At 46.9% G+C, this 18,766-nt stretch overlaps 1 pseudogene; it reads right to left on the reverse strand.

The window, feature by feature from the left end:
• Window positions 1–548: 548 nt before the first annotated feature.
• Window positions 549–14,309, reverse strand: LOC116520006 (annotated as a pseudogene).
• Between the last annotated feature and the right edge of the window lie 4,457 nt (window positions 14,310–18,766).

Raw genomic sequence — 18,766 nt, forward strand, 5'->3', positions numbered from 1 at the left:
GGCAGGAAACCACCCCTGAATCAAGGGAACAGCTAGCCTCCAGAAGTTGTAGGTGCTCCATCACTCCAAAGACGTCTCCGGGGTCATGTGGCCGGCACGACTCAATGCCGAAGGCGCATGGAACACCGTTCCCTTCCCACCAAAGGTGGTCCCTATTCTCTGCTTGCATTTTTTACCTGCTTTCGAACTGCTAGGTTGGCAGAAGCTGGGACAAGGAACGGGAGCTCACTCTGTTATGCGGCACTAGGGATTTGAACCGCCGAACTGCTGACCATTCTGATTGACAAGCTCAGTGCCTTAGCCACTGAGCCACTGTGTCCCTTACGCAGCGCAACACATTTATAGTTAGTTTATTAGACAATGGGAACAGCTGATTGTCTAATAAGCGCAAGTAAAATTGAATAAGTAGCATATTTGCACACATGAAGTCTTTTCCCCCCCACATCCCCAGATATCCTTCTTTTCTTCTTCCTCCTCCTCCTCTTCTTCTTCTTCTTCTTCTTCTTCTTCTTCTTCTTCTCCTCCTCCTCCTCCTCCTCCTCCTCCTCCTCCTCCTCCTCCTCCTCCTCCCTCCTCCTCCTCCTTCTTTAATTGTTGATATTAAAAGCCCGATTAGTTGCAGACAGACTTTGAAACCAATCTCTGGGTCGATCTTGATTGCTCACCCCTATTTAGAATTTTCTACTTAGCAAATGCCTCCACTTGGATATGCTATAAGAAAGCAAGACGTTTCTTTAATGCGCTATTACTGGGTTTAACAACATTATCCTAATGCATTGGGAATCGTGGATGGCTCCTTGGGGGTATCCGAGGAAACTTCCATTCCGACTCCTCCCGTGTCTCTATTTCCCAGGTTTTCTGGTAGCCTGGATCTTTTTCCGTCTCTTTCATTTCTTTCATATCCAGGAGAAACTGCGCCTGGACGACAAACCTCGTCTTTTCCGCCGTTTTCTCTCTCTTCTTTCTCCACGCTCCTAAGACAGGGCAATTAAAAGAGGAAGGAGGATTGAAAGGCAGAGGGGGCAGTTTAAGGCATCCGCTTGGCAAAGTAACACAACATATTGAAAGGTAGTTTCTTTGCAGTGGTCAAGACGCTAGGAGATTGTGAGCGTGACCCGTCAAAACCGCGGTCCACAAAAGCGCGCTCGCCGAAAGCACGCATTTCGTCACAGCGCGACGAAAAAAATTAAAAATTGAAATAAAAATAAAATTAAAGCAAGCCGATTCACATAAAGGTAAGGGTTAGGGTTAGGGTTAGGTTAAGGGTTAGGGTTAGGTTTAGAGCGTTAGGGTTACGTTTAGCGTTAGGTTAAGGGTTAGGTTTAGGGTTAGATTTAGGGTTAGGTTTAGGGTTAGGTTTGGGGGGGGTAGGGTAAGGTTTTCGCTTTATTTTTACATTTATCGATCACAGCGCAATGTTTTCGTCGCGCTATGATGACGTCATGTACGCGCTTTCGTCGAGCGCACTTTTGTCTACCGCGGGTTTTGTGGTGGAACCGATTGTGAGTTCTAGAGCTGCCTTAGGCATAAATACTGGCTGGGTGACTTTGGGCCAATCACCAGGAGAAGGTGAGTTGTAGTTCTACCTTAAGTATGAAAGCTGCCTGAGTGACTTTGGGCTAATCACCAGGAGACAGGGAGTTCTAGTCCCGCTTTAGGCATGAAAGCCATCTATGTGACTTTAATCCCCAGGATGTGGGGAGTTCTAGTCCCAGTTTAGGCATGAAAGCCAGCTGGGTAGCTTTGGGCCAACCACCAGGAGAGGGTGAGTTCTAGTCCTGTCTTAGGCATGAAAGGCATTTGGGTGACACTGTGCCTGTCCCTTGCTCTCAGCCCTAGAAAGGAGGCAATGGCAAATCAAATGAAAAATCTTTCCAAGGAAACTGTAGGCTAAAGTTGTCACGGTTGAGAAACACTGAAACTAAATCAAGTCCCAAAGTTGATGGATCTTGGCTTATTGATTCAACATGTGACTTTTGATTTGCCTGACACCAACTGTCTACTAAAAGGGTTCCTTCAAGTTTCTTCCCCTCCCTCCCACCACCTGTTCTGACCGAGGCTTCCCAAGAGCATGAAAGCCAACTCCTGGTCCTGACAAAAAAAAACCTTTTAGTATTCCCTGTGAATTCTGCTCATTCACATCCAGCAAAGTCTTTCAAGGGAGGATTTACAGTCACAGACTTGGGCAAAACTTGGGCAGGAGTCTTGGAGAGTCACGAACCAATGAAGCGAACTAATGGTCTCCTGCAAACTCCACTCCCCTGTCGCTCCTCTTTTATTTCCTCTGGGAGGGGCCATTCACCGTCCACCTGTGGCCTTACTCCCAAGTCGACCCCTGTTCTTTAGCTGCTCCCTTCGTCTGGCAGCTCTGCGCATGCGCACACTGGGAACAGGCTCCAGCTGTTCTTCTGCCCCACTGATGTCTGACTCCGAAGGCAGCTGATAACTGTTGGACGGCCCTGGCCCCCTCTCTGCCTCCAACACAGAGCCCTCCTCAGAGCCTCCCCAGACTCCAGGACTGGCCCAGGTTCCTCCCCAACCCTCCTCACTGTCCGAATTCTGCTGCCAGCTCTGCTCGCTGCTGACGGGCCACAACAGCACCTAGAATTTTCTAGGTGCAATTAAACACACAACAAACAAGGACTAGCAAGTCCTATTATTACTGACCTGCTCTCTACGTCTTCTATTGTATCTGGTAGCGGAACATTTAAAGTCTCGGGCAGGAAACAGGCGGCCATCCCGGAGACGATTGGGGCCGTGGCATAGATGACAAGCGGAAGGGATGGGAAATACTCGCTGGTCATCCTCACCAGAGGGGCCACGATCCCCCCGATACGCGCCATGGTGTTCCCAAAGCCCATCCCGGTTTGCCTGACGTGCAAACAGGGAAGAATTAAGTTTTAATTAAACTCACCTTCACCCAACTCAGTTCTCTGGGCGTGGTGGAACTACAACTCCCAATAATCCTTGCACCTGGCCAGGGCGCTGGGAGTTATAGCATACGGTTACTCCTCGATTTACAAAGCACTGATAGAGAGAGTTGGAAAACTCATTGTTAAGCAGTATGGTCATTCAAGTGAGACATGCATGACGTCTCTTGCAGAGTCCCCGGGGTCACATGATTTACATTCAGACACTTGACTCGCTGACTCACATTTATGACGGTTGCAGTGTCCAGGAGTCATGTGATTGCCTTTTTCTGAATGTCTGTACAAGCCAAGTCAAGGGGGAGGCCCGATTCACTTAACAACCTCGTTAGTAGTTTAACAGCTGCAGTGATTCACTGAGCAGAGTGGTGCGGTGGCCTAAAAGTGGAGTTCTCACCTCACAATCAGGAGGCTGTGAGTTCAATCCTAGGTAGAGGCAGATATTCTCTCTTTCTCTCGGCACACTGAGAATATCTCTGCTGAACAAAACTCCGCATTGGCAACAAGAAGGGCATCGGGCCATTAAACACTCTGCTAGCTCCATTCCGTTGCCCTGACTCCACCCCCGCAAGGGATTATTATGGGGTTGTTAAATGAGGATGACGAGTGATTCACTTAACCAATGTGGCAAGGAAAAGTTTGTAAAATGGCGCAAAACTCCCTAACAAAATGTCTCACTTAACAACATAAATATTGGGCTCGGTTTGTGGTCGTAGATTGAGGACTTCCTGCATTCTGTTATTCTGAGATTTCCCTCTCTTTAATTCCACAGTTACGTTGCAATGAAAGCCAACCACCCATGTTTTCAGAGGCAAACTGTTTGGCGGGAGCTTCTAACATTATCCCAGAATATCGCTGAGTGGTACCTGATCACTGTAGGGTAGAGTTCTCCAGTGTATAAAAAGACGCAGCTGAAAGATGCCCCCAGACATCCTTTTCCAAAGACAGCAAAGATGGTCCTTAGGATCTGCATATCTAGAAAAGATCAGAACGTCAACTGGGTGTTGCCTTGATGGGATTTCGGTTTCTTGATGAAGGTGCCGAATCAGAAAACTGGGAGGAGGTGAATTCTAGTTCAGCACCCTACTTATATTACTTGGAAGGTCCTATGGATTAATCAGCATATCTGTTGTGACCCACCAGTGGAGGGACAGTGAGGAGGGTTGGGGAGGAACCTGGGCCAGTCCTGGAGTCTGGGGAAGGCTCTGAGGAGGGCTCTGTGTCGGAGGCAGAGAGGGGGCCAGGGCCGTCCAACAGTTATCAGCTGCCTTTGGAGTCAGACATCAGTGAGGCAGAAGAACAGCGGGAGCCTGTTCCCAGTGTGCGCATGCGCAGAGCTGCCAGACACGAAGGGAAGAGCTAAAGAACAGGAGTCGACTTGGGAGGAAGGCCACAGGGGGACGGTGAATGGTCCCTCCCAGAGGAAATAAAAGAGGAGCGAAAGGGGAGTGGAGTTTGCAGAAGTCCATTAGTTCGCTTAATTGGTTCATGACTCTCTGAGACTCCTGGCCAAGCTTTGCAGATATCAGCCTGGCAGCTCTCCAAGCCAGATAAGGTCTGTGACCGTAAATCCTCCCTCGAAAGATTTTGCTGAATGTGAAGGAGCGGAATTCACAGTCAATTAATAAAGGGTTTTTGTTGGGACAAGGAGTTGGCTTCATGCTCTGGGGAAGCCTCGGTCAGAACAAGAAGAAAGATAAACTGTGAAATTATTTTGCTTATTTTGCAGAAATAAAACTACCGGTCAGTCCAGTCCTGGAAACTTACCATGGGACACAAAGATGTTCCCCGCGATGGACAGCCCAGCTAAGATGAGGCTTAACGCCTGAGCGTTTGCGACGGCCGGAATAGCAGATGACAAGGAAAGCCACCAACTTTGCCGGAATGTCTACTGCGCCGAAGATCACCTGGATAAGGTAGATGCTGACGCCAAAATTCTGCAGGTCCATTGCCAGACCATAATAGGCAAAGCTGGTGGAGAACCTAGAGTGGCCAATGGATTTAAAGAAATTAAAATGTCTGTGGTGCTGATTCGTCCTGCCTTAGGGTTGAAAGGCAACTGGGTGACTTTGGGCTGAGCACTAGGAGATGGTGAGTTCTAGTTCTGCCTTAGGGTTGAATGGCAACTGGGTGACTTTGGGATGAGCACTAGGGGATGGTGAGTTCTAGTTCTGCCTTAGGGTTGAAAGGCAACTGGGTGACTTTGGGATGAGCACTAGGAGATGGTGAGTTCTAGTTCTGCCTTAGGGTTGAAAGGCAACTGGGTGACTTTGGGCTGAGCACTAGGGGATGGTGGGTTCTAGTTCTGCCTTAGGGTTAAATGGCAACTGGGGTGACTTTGGGCTGAGCACTAGGGGATGGTGAGTTCTAGTTCTACCTTAGGGTTGAATGGCAACTGGGTGACTGGGGCTGAGCACTAGGGGATGGTGAGTTCTAGTTTTGCCTTAGGGTTGAATGGCAACTGGGTGACTTCTGGGCTGAGCACTAGGAGATGGTGAGTTCTAGTTCTGCCTTAGGGTTGAAAGGCAACTGGGTGACTTTGGCTGAGCACTAGGGGATGGTGAGTTCTAGTTCTGCCTTAGGGTTTGAAAGGCAACTGGGTGACTTTGGGCTGAGCACTAGGAGATGGTGAGTTCTAGTTCTGCCTTAGGGTTGAAAGGCAACTGGGTGACTTTGGGCTGAGCATTGGAGATGGTGAGTTCTAGTTCTGCCTTAGGGTTGAAAGGCAACTGGGTGACTTTGGTGCTGAGCACTAGGGAGATGGTGAGTTCTAGTTCTGCCTTAGGGTTGAATGGCAACTGGGTGACTTTGGGCTGAGCACTAGGAGATGGTGAGTTCTAGTTCTGCCTTGGGCATTTTCACGTGCTTCAATCTGCTAGGTTGGCAGAAAGCTGAGAGACGTAACAGGAACTCACTCCGTTACGTGGCGCTAGGGATTTGAACTGCCGACCTTTCTGATCAACAAGGTCAGCATCTTAGCCACTGAGCCACCGCGTCTCTTAGTCGTAAGTTGAGGACTACCTATATTCACGAATCCAAGAAGAATTAAGCTTTGCTTTGCTCCCTCCCCTCCCCCCGGTTTCTCTTTTGGGGTATCTTCCTTCCGCTTTGCTTACCAGACGAAGGAAAGGCATAAAGTGACTCGGCGCAGGGACGGCGTCCGCACCAAATCAGCCACCGGGAACTTGGTGTTGGCTGAGGAATTATGTGTCTGGAGACTGGCTTTCAAAACCTGGGAAAACAGGCCGAAAAAGAATTGACTGTTTTGGGCGCCACAAAGCTCCTTTGTCAGAATTTGCAAAGATTAAATGATCAATGGACAAATTTTGATTTGCTGCCTATTTCCAGGTGCTTGGAACTTTTGGCATGGAGAACAGCGCAGGATGGAATGGATGGATAGATGAATGGACGGATGGATGGATTAATGGATGGATAGATGGATGGATGGATTAATAGATGGGTGGATTAATGGATGGACGGGCAGATGGATGGATGGGTGGATGGATGGAAGGATTAATGGGTGGGTGGGTGGATTAATGGATGGATGGATGGATTAATGGATAGATAGATAGATAGATTGATGGATGGATTAATGGATGGATGGACAGATGGATGGATGGGTGGATGAATGGAAGAATTAATGGTTGGGTGAGTGGGTGGATGGAAAGATTAATGGATGGGTGGGTGGGTGGATGGATGGAAGTACTAATGGGTGGGTGGGTGGGTGGATGGATGGATTAATGGATGGATGGATTAATGGATGGATGGAATAATGGATGGATGGAATAATGGATGGATGGATTAATAGATGGATGGATAGATGGATGGATGGATGGATTAATGGATGGATGTATTTGTAGATGGGTGGATGGAAGGATTAATGGATGGATGGGTGGATGGGTGGATGGATAGATGGATTAATGGATGGATAGATCAATGGATGGATAGATGGATGGATGGATTAAAGGATGGATGGATGGATTAATAGATGAATGGATGGATGGACAGATGGATGGATGGACAGATGGATGGACAGATGGATGGATGGATGGAAGGATTCGTGGATGGGTGGGTGAGTGGATGGAAGAATTCATGGATGGGTGGGTGGGGGATGGATGGAAGTACTAATGGGTGGGTGGGTGGGTGGGTGGATGGATGGATTAATGGATGGATGGATTACTGGATGGATGGAATAATGGATGGATGGATTAATAGATGGATGGATAGATGGATGGATGGATGGATTAATGGATGGATGGATTTGTAGATGGGTGGATGGAAGGATTAATGGATGGATGGGTGGATGGATAGATGGATTAATGGATGGATAGATCGATGGATGGATAGATGGATGAATGGATTAAAGGATGGATGGATGGATTAATAGATGGATGGATTAATGGATGGATGGACAGATGGATGGATGGACAGATGGATGGATGGACGGATGGAGGGATGATATGGATGGATGGAAGGATTCGTGGATGGGTGGGTGAGTGGATGGAAGAATTCATGGATGGGTGGATGGATGGAAGTACTAATGGGTGGGTGGGTGGATGGATGGATTAATGGATGGATGGATTAATGGATGGATGGAATAATGGATGGATGGATTAATAGATGGATGGATAGATGGATGGATGGATGGATTAATGGATGGATGGATTTGTAGATGGGTGGATGGAAGGATTAATGGATGGATGGGTGGATGGATAGATGGATTAATGGATGGATAGATCGATGGATGGATAGATGGATGAATGGATTAAAGGATGGATGGATGGATTAATAGATGGATGGATTAATGGATGGATGGACAGATGGATGGATGGACAGATGGATGGATGGACGGATGGATGAATGGATGGATGGATGGAAGGATTCGTGGATGGGTGGGTGAGTGGATGGAAGAATTCATGGATGGGTGGGTGGATGGATGGATGGAAGTACTAATGGGTGGGTGGATGGATGGATTAATGGATGGATGGATGAAGAGACAGTTTGGTGTCTAGTGGTGAAGGCATCAGCTAGAAACCAGAGAATTCCATCTTAAGCATGAAAGCCAGCTGGTGACTATGGGCCAGTCCCCCTGTCTCAGCCCAATTCACCTCACAAGGTGGTTGTTGTGAGGCAAATAGCAGAAGGAAGGAATATCAGATACGTTCATCATTTTTGAGAATGTGGGGAGGGATGGAGAGAGGGGAAGGGAAGAGAGAGAAGGGGGAAAGGAAAGGAGGAGAAAGGAAAGGAAATCCCTTCATGCTTGCCTAAGAACACAACCCAGCTACATTGCTTTCTGGATCTTATACCTCCAGGCTGAGCTTCTCCTGGCAATCCTTTTTCCCATTTGTCCGAGCGACCTTCTGCAGCTCTTTCAGCGCCTGGTCGAGTTTGCCCATCGTGGCATACCAGCGGGCAGACTCTCTGAACCACCTGCCCGAGAGAGAAACGGAAAGAGCGGTGGAAACGGAGGGGCCGGGCAGAAACAGCCCATGGGTTGAAAGCCGGCAAATTTTGGTGAAGAGAAGCATCTCCCTAATTTTCATTCCATGGATCTCTTTTCCCCCCACCCTCTCTCATTCTGCCCTGCTTTCCCCTCTTTCAGCCCAGGCTCCTGAGTCATCGCCGTCGTCATAAGTCGAGGACTACCTGTATTGGCGACGTAGCTTGCCGCCAAGTTGTAGAGACCAATTCTTTTTCTCTTTTTAAAAAAGTTTTATTCATAAGAGGTTTTTTTGACTACACCGTTTACAAAAAAGGAAAGACCAGCGAAAAAATACCTAACACATATAATGCATAAAACCCAGTGATGAAATTCAATTTTTTTTACTACCGGTTCTGTGGGTTTGGCTTGGTGGGCGTGGCAGGGGAAGATACTGCAAATCTCCATTCCCTCCCCATTCCTTTTTTTGCGCACCGAACTGACAGTAATGCCGGCAACAACCCACCCCTGGTGGGAATGGAGATTTTGCAGTATCCTTCCCCTGCCACGCCCACCAAGCCACACCCACAGAACCAGTAGTTTAAAAATTGAATTTCACCACTGCTTCAGAGCCTTCTTGGTTCGCCTTCCACACTAGTCCCAGTTTCTCATACGGGAAAATTAATGTCCCCACTCTTAGAATAAAATAGAATAACAGAGTTGGAAGGGACCTCGGAGGTCTTCTAGTCTGACCCCCTGCTCAGGCAGGAAACCCCTACACCACTTCAGACAACTGGTTATCCAACCTCTTCTTAAAAACTCCCAGTGTTGGGGCGTTCAAAACTTCTGGAGGCAAGTTGTTCCACTGATTAATTGTTCTCACTGTCAGGAAATTTCTCCTGAGTTCTAAGTTGCTTCTCTCCTTGATTAGTTTTCACCCATTGCTTCTTGTCCTGCCTCAGGTGCTTTGGAGAATAGCTTGACTCCCTCTTCTTTGGGGCAGCCCCTGAGATATTGGAAGACTGCTATCATGTCTCCCCTGTCCTTCTTTTCCTTAAACTAGACCTACCCAGTTCCTGCAACCGTTCTTCATATGTTTTAGCCTCCAGTCCCCTAATCCTCTTTGTTGCTCTTCTCTGCACTCTTTCCAGAGTCTCCGCATCTTTTTTACATCTAGGTGCTTCTGCGGAAAAGTGGCCATGTCATATTTTTCCCTTTACCAGAGGGAGCCCCCTTTTGGATTACTGTGAAGCCGTTACCATGGCAACTCTGCTGTGCTGTACATTAGAAGCCATTTTACAGTAGTACAGTAAAAGCCATTTTAACGCTGTATCTTAACAGAACACACACACTGAGGGGTGTTAGGGATGTCTTACCCCCACAGTATTTGTCTCCAGAGAGTAAATCATCTCTCTGGAGACAATTAGGACTATTCCAGCTCCTTGTTGGGAAATCAAGGTGCTTCTGTGGAAAAGTGCCCATTTCATAGATAGAGCATTAAAAATCTCCCCTAGTCCTTCTTTTCATTAAACTAGACATGCCCAGTTCCTGCAACCGTTCTTCATACGTTTTAGCCTCCAGTCCCCTAATCCTTTTTCTTGCTCTTCTCTGCACTCTTTCCAGAGTCTCCACATCTATTTTACATCTTGGGGACCAAAACTGAACGCCGTACCCTTGCCGTACAGCATCTTCAGTTGCAAAGGTTGCAAAGCACCTACCAGCCATAGAGGAAGAAGGCGAAATAGGGGATGGACACGGCCAACTGAAGCCAACGCCAGTCCCGGATGGCGTACGCCACTCCTGCGAGGATGAACTGCCCAAGGCTGTAGCTGTACCCAGTTACCATGCTGACCGTGGCTCGAGAATGCATCGGTGTCCACTCCACAGCTAGAAAAAAAGATGGAACAGAGTTGGAAGGGACCTTGGAGGTCATCTAGTCCAACCCCCCTCACCCAAGCAGGAGACCCTACACCATTTCTGACAAAGGGCAGTCCAGTCTCTTCTTGAAAGCCTCCAGGGATGAAGCTCCCACAACTTCCCAAGGCAACTTCTGTTCTATGGGTTGATGGTTCTCCCTGTCAGGAAATTCCTCCTTATTTCCAGGTTGAATCTCTCCTTGGTCGGTTTCCATCCATTCTTCCTTCTCTGGCCTTCAGTGGCTTTGGAAAATAGCTTGTCCCCCTCCTCCTCTCTATGGCAGCCCCTCAAATATTGCAAGATTGCTATCCTGTCTCCCCTGGTCCTTCTCTTCCCTAGACTAGCCAGGCTCAGTTCCTGCAACCGTCCATCGTATGTTTTAGCCTCCAGCCCCCTAATCATCCTGGTTGCTCTTGTCTGCACTTTTTCTAGAGCCTCAATATTCTTTTTATAGTGTAGTGACCAAAACAGGATGCAATATTCCAAGTGTGGCCTTACCAAAACTTGATAGAGTGGTATTAGTATCCCTATTGATCTTGATTGTATCCCTCTGTTAATGCAATTTAGGATTGCATTGGCTTTTTTGGCTGCTGCCGCACACTACTGGCTCCTATTTAGCTGGTTGTCTAAGACTCCAAGATCCCTCCCACAGTCACACTATTAAGCCTGGTTTCAACTCCCAGAATCCCCAGCCAGCATGCTTTAAGATGGGTGGACTTCAACTCCCAGAATCCCCCATCCAGCATGCTTTAAGATGGGTGGACTTCAACTCCGAGGTTATAGAGCCGAGGTGGCACAGTGGTTAAATGCAGCACTGCAGGCTACTTCAGCTGACTGCAGTTCAGCTGTTCAAATCTCACCGGCTCAGGGTTGACTCAGCCTTCCATCCTTCCGAGGTGGGTGAAATGAGGACCCAGATTGTTGGGGGCGATATGCTGACTCTGTAAACCGCTTAGAGAGGGCTGAAAGCCCTATGAAGCGGTATATAAGTCTAACTACTACTACTACTGCTACTAACTCCCAGAATCCCCCAGCCAACATGTTTTAAGATGGGTGGACTTCAACTCCCAGAATCTCACAGCCAGCGTGCTTTAAGATGGGTGGACTTCAACTCCCAGAATCCCACAGCCAGCCGTTTTGCAGGAGGCGTCGTATTCGGAGTTGCCAGAGGGAGAGAACTTACACAAGGACACACAATTGAGGCCAACCCCGGAAACAGCCATGCCGGTTAGGAAGCGCAAGACACAGTAAGCGCTGAAGCTGGGGACGAACGCCGTGCAGGATCCAGAAACGGCCATCTGGAAACACGACCAAAGAAGTAAAGCCTTCCGCCCGAATCTACAAGGAGGAAAAATAAATATATATCAACCTGGTGTGTTTGTGGCACTGTGGAAATATCATGAGGGTGTCTGTGCGCGTGTCCCCGTCCTGAAGAAGGATAGAGGGGAGATGGATGGCCAGAGGAAAGTACAGCTAGTCCTCACCTTATGACCATTAATTTAGTGACCATTCAAAGTCACAATGGCGTTGAAGGAAAGCGATATAGGACAGGTCCTCGTACTTATGACTGAATGGTGGCATGATCAAAATTTGGATGCTTGGCAACTGGTATGTATTTAGAACAGTGTCCCGGGGTCAACACGATCCCCTTTTGCAACCTTTGGACAAGCAAACTCAATGGGGAAGCCAGATTCGCTTAACGACCGTGTGACTGAGTTTCCCTTAACCACTGTGGTGCGAAAGGTCATAAAATGGGGGGAAATTCACTTAACAGCTGCCTTCTTTAGCCATGGAAATTGTGGTCATAAATCAAGGACTATCTGTAGGGAGTTAGAACCCTTCAAGACTCTGGGTTCTTTCAATCCTAATTTTTTATTAAAGGTTTAAAAACCCAAAGCTAAAAAAAATAAAGATGGACTAGGAAAAACATATAAAGGAAAAGTGCAAGGAAAGATGAATGTATATTCATCTGTTTGGGGGACAAAATGATAAATGGGTTATACAATATATGTGTGTTTGTGTATACACACACACACACACACACAGATCTATCTATCTATCTATCTATCTATCTATCTATCTATCTATCTATCGTCTGTCTGACTATCTATCCATGCATGCATGCATGCATGCATGCATACATACATACATACATACATACATACATACATCATTATCTATCATCTGTCTGTCTGTGTCTGTCTATCATTTATCCATATATGCATATATACATCATCTATACATCTATCTATCTATCTATCTATCTATCTATCTATCATTTATCTATCTATCATCTTATCCATATATACATACATACATCTTTAAATTCATCATTATCTATCATCTATCTATCTATCCATATATATATATACATACATCATCTATACATCATCTATCCATCCATCCATCCATCCATCTATCTATCTATCTATTTATCTATCTCTATCAGATAGATAGATAGATAGATAGATAGATAGATAGATAGATAGATAGATAGATAGATAGATAGATGATAGATAGAGTATAAATATCTATATAAAGAGTATAACCCTTCATCATTTTTGTCTCCAAAAGAGCTTTGCTTAACAAAGTTACTTTCAACAAGACATCACTGTGGCATTAGACTGCGAATCAATGTTTGATGGATCCGTTGTCACAACCACCAAGCTTCCAATAATGGTCAAAAGAAGCTGGTTTCTTTTCAAAGGAAAAAAAATCTACTTCTTACTTGTCAGAGAGGCCCCCAAAGATGATGGCACCCACCAGCACACCAGCCATGTAGATAGACTGAGCCAACTGCTGGAGGCTCCGGAAATCGCACACCAGGTCCCACTGCAGGAGGACAGGAATAGAAATATCGTAATCCACAACACGGGTGGCGTTGGCCCTCCAAACAGAGAGAGAAGGGCTAAAAGGACCTGTGAAGTTCAGAAGAACATCATGCCCAAGATATGAGAACCAAGAAGACAGAATAATAGGCTTGGAGAGGACCTTGGAGGTCATCTGGTCCAACCCCCTGTTCAAGATGGGACACTATCACATAGTGTTTCCCTCGCACATGTGCTAGTCGTTCCCGACTCTAGGGGGCAGTGCTCATCTGCATTTCAAAGCCGAAGAGCCAGCGCTGTCCGAAGATGTCTCGGTGGTCATGTGGCCGGCAATGACTCAACTCCAAAGGTGCATGGAGCGCTGTTCCCTTCCCACCAAAGGTGAACAGTTGCAGGAACTGGGCTTGGCTAGTCTAGTGAATAGAAGGACCAAGGGAGACAGGAGAGCATCTTCCAATCTTTGAGGGCTGCCACAGAGAGGAGGAAGGGGCCAAGCTATTTCCAAAGCACCAGAGAAGGAAGAATGGATGGAAACTGACCAAGGAGAGATTCAACCTGGAAATAAGGAGGAATTTCCTGACAGGGAGAACAATCCACCCATGGAACAGAAGTTGCCTTCAGAAGTTGCGGGAGCTTCATCCATGGAGGCTTTCAAGAAGAGACAGGACTGCCCTCTGTCAGAAACGGTGTAGGGTCTCCTGCTTGGGCAATGGGTTGCACTAGATGACCTCCAAGGTCCCTTCCAACTCTGTTAATATGTCTAAGGAGGAGCCTAGCGACCTTCCACCACGTCAATAAGCGAGCATTCTTCTTACCTCGGTTATAATGGTGGATGTGAAGACTGTCCCTTCGTAGGTCCACCCATCCAGACACGGCTCCTGCTCGGCCTCCGTTGGCTCCCGTCCCGTTGAGTTCAACTCCAACAGCTGCCATTGGGGGGTGACAAAACGCCAACACTTCTCCGGCCTCCAGGCCTCATCCTGGGGGATGAACGCCCTCAGCAGCGCCCGGCAATCCGCGTTTCCCGTGGCATTCCCGTCGGCGCACCCTTTGCTTGGCACCACCCGGCAGTGATGCCCGGGAATCCCGGCTGTGAAATTCTGCAAGAGGTTTGTGAGCTGCCATCAGGAGCATCGGAAAACACAGCAGGGCTACGTTGAAGATTTGGAAGCGTCCCATACCACCCACTTGGTCCAGAAGTTCGGCAAACGGCATGGCGGGCTTGGGTGGCACGATGTAGACTCGACGAAAACACCGCCCTGACGACGGAGAGACTCCGTCGGCAGCAAAGTTGTCTCACCGATGGGAAACGGCCGTCCTGGCTACTTTGCAGGACCTGAACGAAGACGGAGCGAAGGGAGGATGTGGCGGAGGAGATCCAGTGGGTTACGCAATGCCAACCGGACTCCCGGCGTGCCCATCTGCTCCGGCGTTGAAATGCAACCAGTGGCGGGAGAAAACTTCTCGTTTCTCCTGCCGGCTGGGCAAATAGATCAGCGGCTGCCCACTGCGCGTTGTTCTTTTGTCACCCCAGGGTGTGTTTTGATTCCACTCCAATTCTTTCCCTGCACCTCTCAGGAGCGAACGGGGCAGCTGAGGTCCAGGCGTCGTGCGTCGTCAAAGTTTGGCCCAGGGTTCGCTCACTTTACGGTTGCGGTTTCGGATTGTTTTTGCCTTCGGGATCAGCTCCTGCCGAATTAAGCTAGCTGAGCTGCTTTTCTCTGGGGTTGGAAGGGATGGAAAGAAAGAAGGAAGGAAGGGGAAGCAGGATTTATTTTCTCGGGGAACGTAGGTAAGATAGCAACGGCGGGGGTCAGTCCAGGCCAAGTCGAGAGAAATAAGAATTTTTTTTCTTCTTCTTCTTCTAAGTCGTTGGCATTCAGGGCTCAGAGCCAGCTACCCAAGAAGGCAAGCACAGGTATTTCTCTCCTTAGGCCCCAACATTTCCATTGTTTAGCAAATCCGATGAGTTTTGTCCCATTTTTGCCACAGTTGTTAAGCGAAACGCTGCCGTTGTTAAGAGGAATGATGCCGTCATTAAGCAAATCTGACTTACACACACACAGACACACACGCCTTTGCTTGTAGGAAGCCATTTGGGAAGGTTGATCCCGTGACCCCCGGGAGCTGCTTCCATCGTAAATATGAATCAGTTGCCAAATATTCAAATTTTGATTAGGGGACAAACAGGTTCTAAATCACTTTTTTCCAGTTCTTTTGTGACTTCAAACGGTCACTAAACAAACGGTCGTAAGTCAAGGACTCTGCATTCGGGCAGTGGGCAAAAAGAAAGTTGAAAATAGGTAAAGGTAAAGGTTCCCCTCGCACATGTGTGCTAGTCGTTCCCGACTCTAGAGGGCAGTGCTCATCTTCATTTCAAAGCCGAAGAGCCAGCGCTGTCCGAAGACGTCTCCGTGGTTAAGTGGCTGGCATGACTCAACGCCAAAGGCACACGGAACGCTCTTCCCTTCCCACCAAAGGTGGTCCCTATTTTTCTACTTGCATTTTTTACGTGCTTTCGAACTGCTAGGTTGGCAGAAGCTGGAACAAGTCACGGGAGCTCACTCCATTATGCGGCGCTAGGGAATCGAACCGCCGAACTGCCGGCCTTTCTGATCGGCAAGCTCAGCGTCTTAGCCTACTACTGAGCCACCACATCCCTAAGTTGAAAATGATGGGCCTCAAATCCTTCTTATATCAAGCTACGATATCTGTTCTTGGAAGTGGTTCTCTGGAAGTTCTAAAACTAGAGCTCCCAGCACCCTCACCTACCAAGAAACTCTTCATTTAAGTACCTTTGCATCAATTTACCCTGGAGGGGGAGCCGATGACTGGAAAGATTTTTTTTTGCGGCTGCGTTCACGCGACAAACTCATCATCTGAATGAAAGGCAGTTGAGAAGTCTGTGGGTTGTGGTAGAAAATCTAACTCTTGGCTTCTTCTGGGAATCAAGCCTTCCCATGAAGCTAGAACACGGCTTATGGGTTGGGCTGAATGTGTTAGGAGAACTCAGTTAATGTAACTGGGCTTGCTAGTGGCGTAATCTGGTTTGTTTTGAATTGTGGGAATCCTCTGTTTGGGGGGTCTTAGAAAAACAGCAGCTGGTTGGACAGCTGAAGATTCCAAACCAATTCTCCAAATTTAATCTTTGAGGAAAACAATTGGATTTGGCTAGGAATCAGGAGATAGTGAGTTCTAGTCCCGCCTTAGGCATGAAAGCCAGCGGGAGGAAGGACAAACATACATAAGTTTGTCTCCTTGAGTTATTTATAAAAATGATAAAGGTGAGATATGAATGAACGAATGTATACAATAGTATAGTATGGCCTAGCATTTATTGTCATGGTACATCATGTATACAACAAAATTGGTTGAATGAATGAATAAAGTTTGATGTGTACTTTGGGGCAGGCCTTGTTTTAACCCTAATCAATTTGAATGTGACAGCCAGTTCAGCAATTCATTTCAAATGGCTGTCCAACATCTTCTTATAAACTTCCAGTGTTGGAGCACTCACAACTTCTGGAGGCAAGTTGTTCCACTGATAAATTGTTCTCACTGTCAGGAAATTTCTCCTTAGTTCTAAGTTGCTTCTCTCCTTGATTAGTTTCCACCCATTGCTTCTTGTCCTGCCTTCAGGTGCTTTGGAGAATAGCTTGACTCCCTCTTCTTTGGGGCAGCCCCTCAAATATTGGAAGACTGCTATCATGTCTCCCCTAGTCTTTCTTTTCATTAAACTAGCCATGCCCAGTTCCTGCAACCGTTCTTCATATGTTTTAGTCTCCAGTCCCCTAATCCTCTTTCTTGCTCTTCTCTGCACTCTTTCTAGAGTCTCCACATCTTTTTTTGCATCGTGGGGACCAAAACTGGATGCCGTATTCCAAGTGTGGCCTTACTAAGGCCTTATAAAGTGGTACTAACACTTCACGTGATCGTGATTCTATCCCTCTGTTTATGCAGCCTAGAACTGTGTTGGCTTTTTTGGCAGCTGCTACACACGGTTGGCTCCTGTTTAAATGGAAGGGGAAGGGTAACCAACTGATCTCCCCCTTCCACCCTCCCAATTGAAATGGCTTTGCAAGGTCTTGGCAAGCTTGGTTTAACAGTGATTAGAATCAACGTTTCCCAAAGTATAATTCGCTGTTATATAATTCTCTTTTGTTTGTGCAGAGTGAGCCAAGCTCAGCCTGTGGCCGGCCCAGTTAAATAGAAAAAATCTTTTAAAAAAATAATCTCCCTTGTAATTTGGAATTGTTAAATCGGCGGTTTCTGGAATCGCCACTAACAAAACAGCAAAGGCAGAATCACAGATCCGGAAGAGACACTGGGAGGTCTTCTAGTCTAACCCCCTGCTCAAGGCAGGAATCTTTACCCCATTCCAGACAAATGGCTGTCCAATCTCTTCTTAAAAACCTCCAGTGATGGTGCATCCACAACTTCTGGAGGCAACTTCTGTACCACTGGTTAATTGTCCTCACTGTCAGGAAATTCCTCCTTAGTTCTAAGTTGCTTCTCTCCTCGATTAGTTTCCACCCATTGCTTCTTGTTCTACTCTCGGGTGCTTTGGAGAGTAGTTTGACTGCCTCTTCTTTGGGGCAGCCCCTGAGATTTGGAAGACTGCTATCATGTCTCCCCTAGTCCTTCTTTTCATCAAACTAGACCTACCCAGTTCCTGCAACCGTTCTTCATATGTTTTAGCCTCCAGTCGCCTAATCGTCTTTGTTGCTCTTCTCTGCACTCTTTCTAGAGTCTCAACAACTTTTATATATTGTAGCGACCAAAATTAGATGCTGTATTCCAAGTGTGGCCTTATAAAGGCCTTATAAAGTGCTATTAACACTTCACGTGATCTTGATTCCATCCCTCTGTTGATGCAGCCTAGAACTGTGTTGGCTTTTTTGGCAGCTCCTGCTCACGGCTGGCTCCCATTTAAATGGTTGTCCACTAGGACTCCAAGATCCTTCTCAGAGTTACTTGCATTAAACTATTAAGCTTGTTGGTTGGGTCTCTCTTTAATAATCTTCCACCCATTATTTCTTCTCCTGCCCTCACATGCTGTGAAGAACAACCCTTCTTCTCTGTGGCAGCCCCTCAAATATTGGAAGACTGCTATCATATCTAGTCCTTCTTTTCATTAAACGAGGCATCACCAGTTCCTGCAACCGTTCTTCCTATGTTTTAGCTTCCAGTCCCCTAATCCTCTTTGTTGCTCTTCTCTGCACTCTTTACAGAGTCCTAACATCTTTTTTTTACATCGTGGGGACCAAAACATATTGAACAAACAATATCTGGGACCATTTCAAATGAACAGGAGAGACTTAGGTTGTTTTTTTAGCAAAGAATGTAAGAACAATGTTGAGAGAATAAATTTATTAAGGCATCCTGTGCCTGAAATGTCAGCCGATGTTCACAATTACAGACACACAGAGGGAAAATTGTAAACGTGGTGCCCAGTGACAGAATATGTGCAAAAAAAGAAGTAGTACAGACTGCTACTTTCCTACATATGCAAAATTCAAAAGCAGAGTATAAGTGCAAACATTAAAATAAAATATAGAGACTGGTTGTTGTATATATGGAAAATTCAAAAGTGGGCATCACAAACCCAGTGCCCATTATTGGCAGGCTCCCTAACTTGTGTTTAGCTGATATATATATTTTTAAATAATGTT

This window comes from Thamnophis elegans, chromosome 17, assembly GCF_009769535.1.
Source record: "Thamnophis elegans isolate rThaEle1 chromosome 17, rThaEle1.pri, whole genome shotgun sequence".
Taxonomy (NCBI): Eukaryota; Metazoa; Chordata; class Lepidosauria; order Squamata; family Colubridae; genus Thamnophis; species Thamnophis elegans.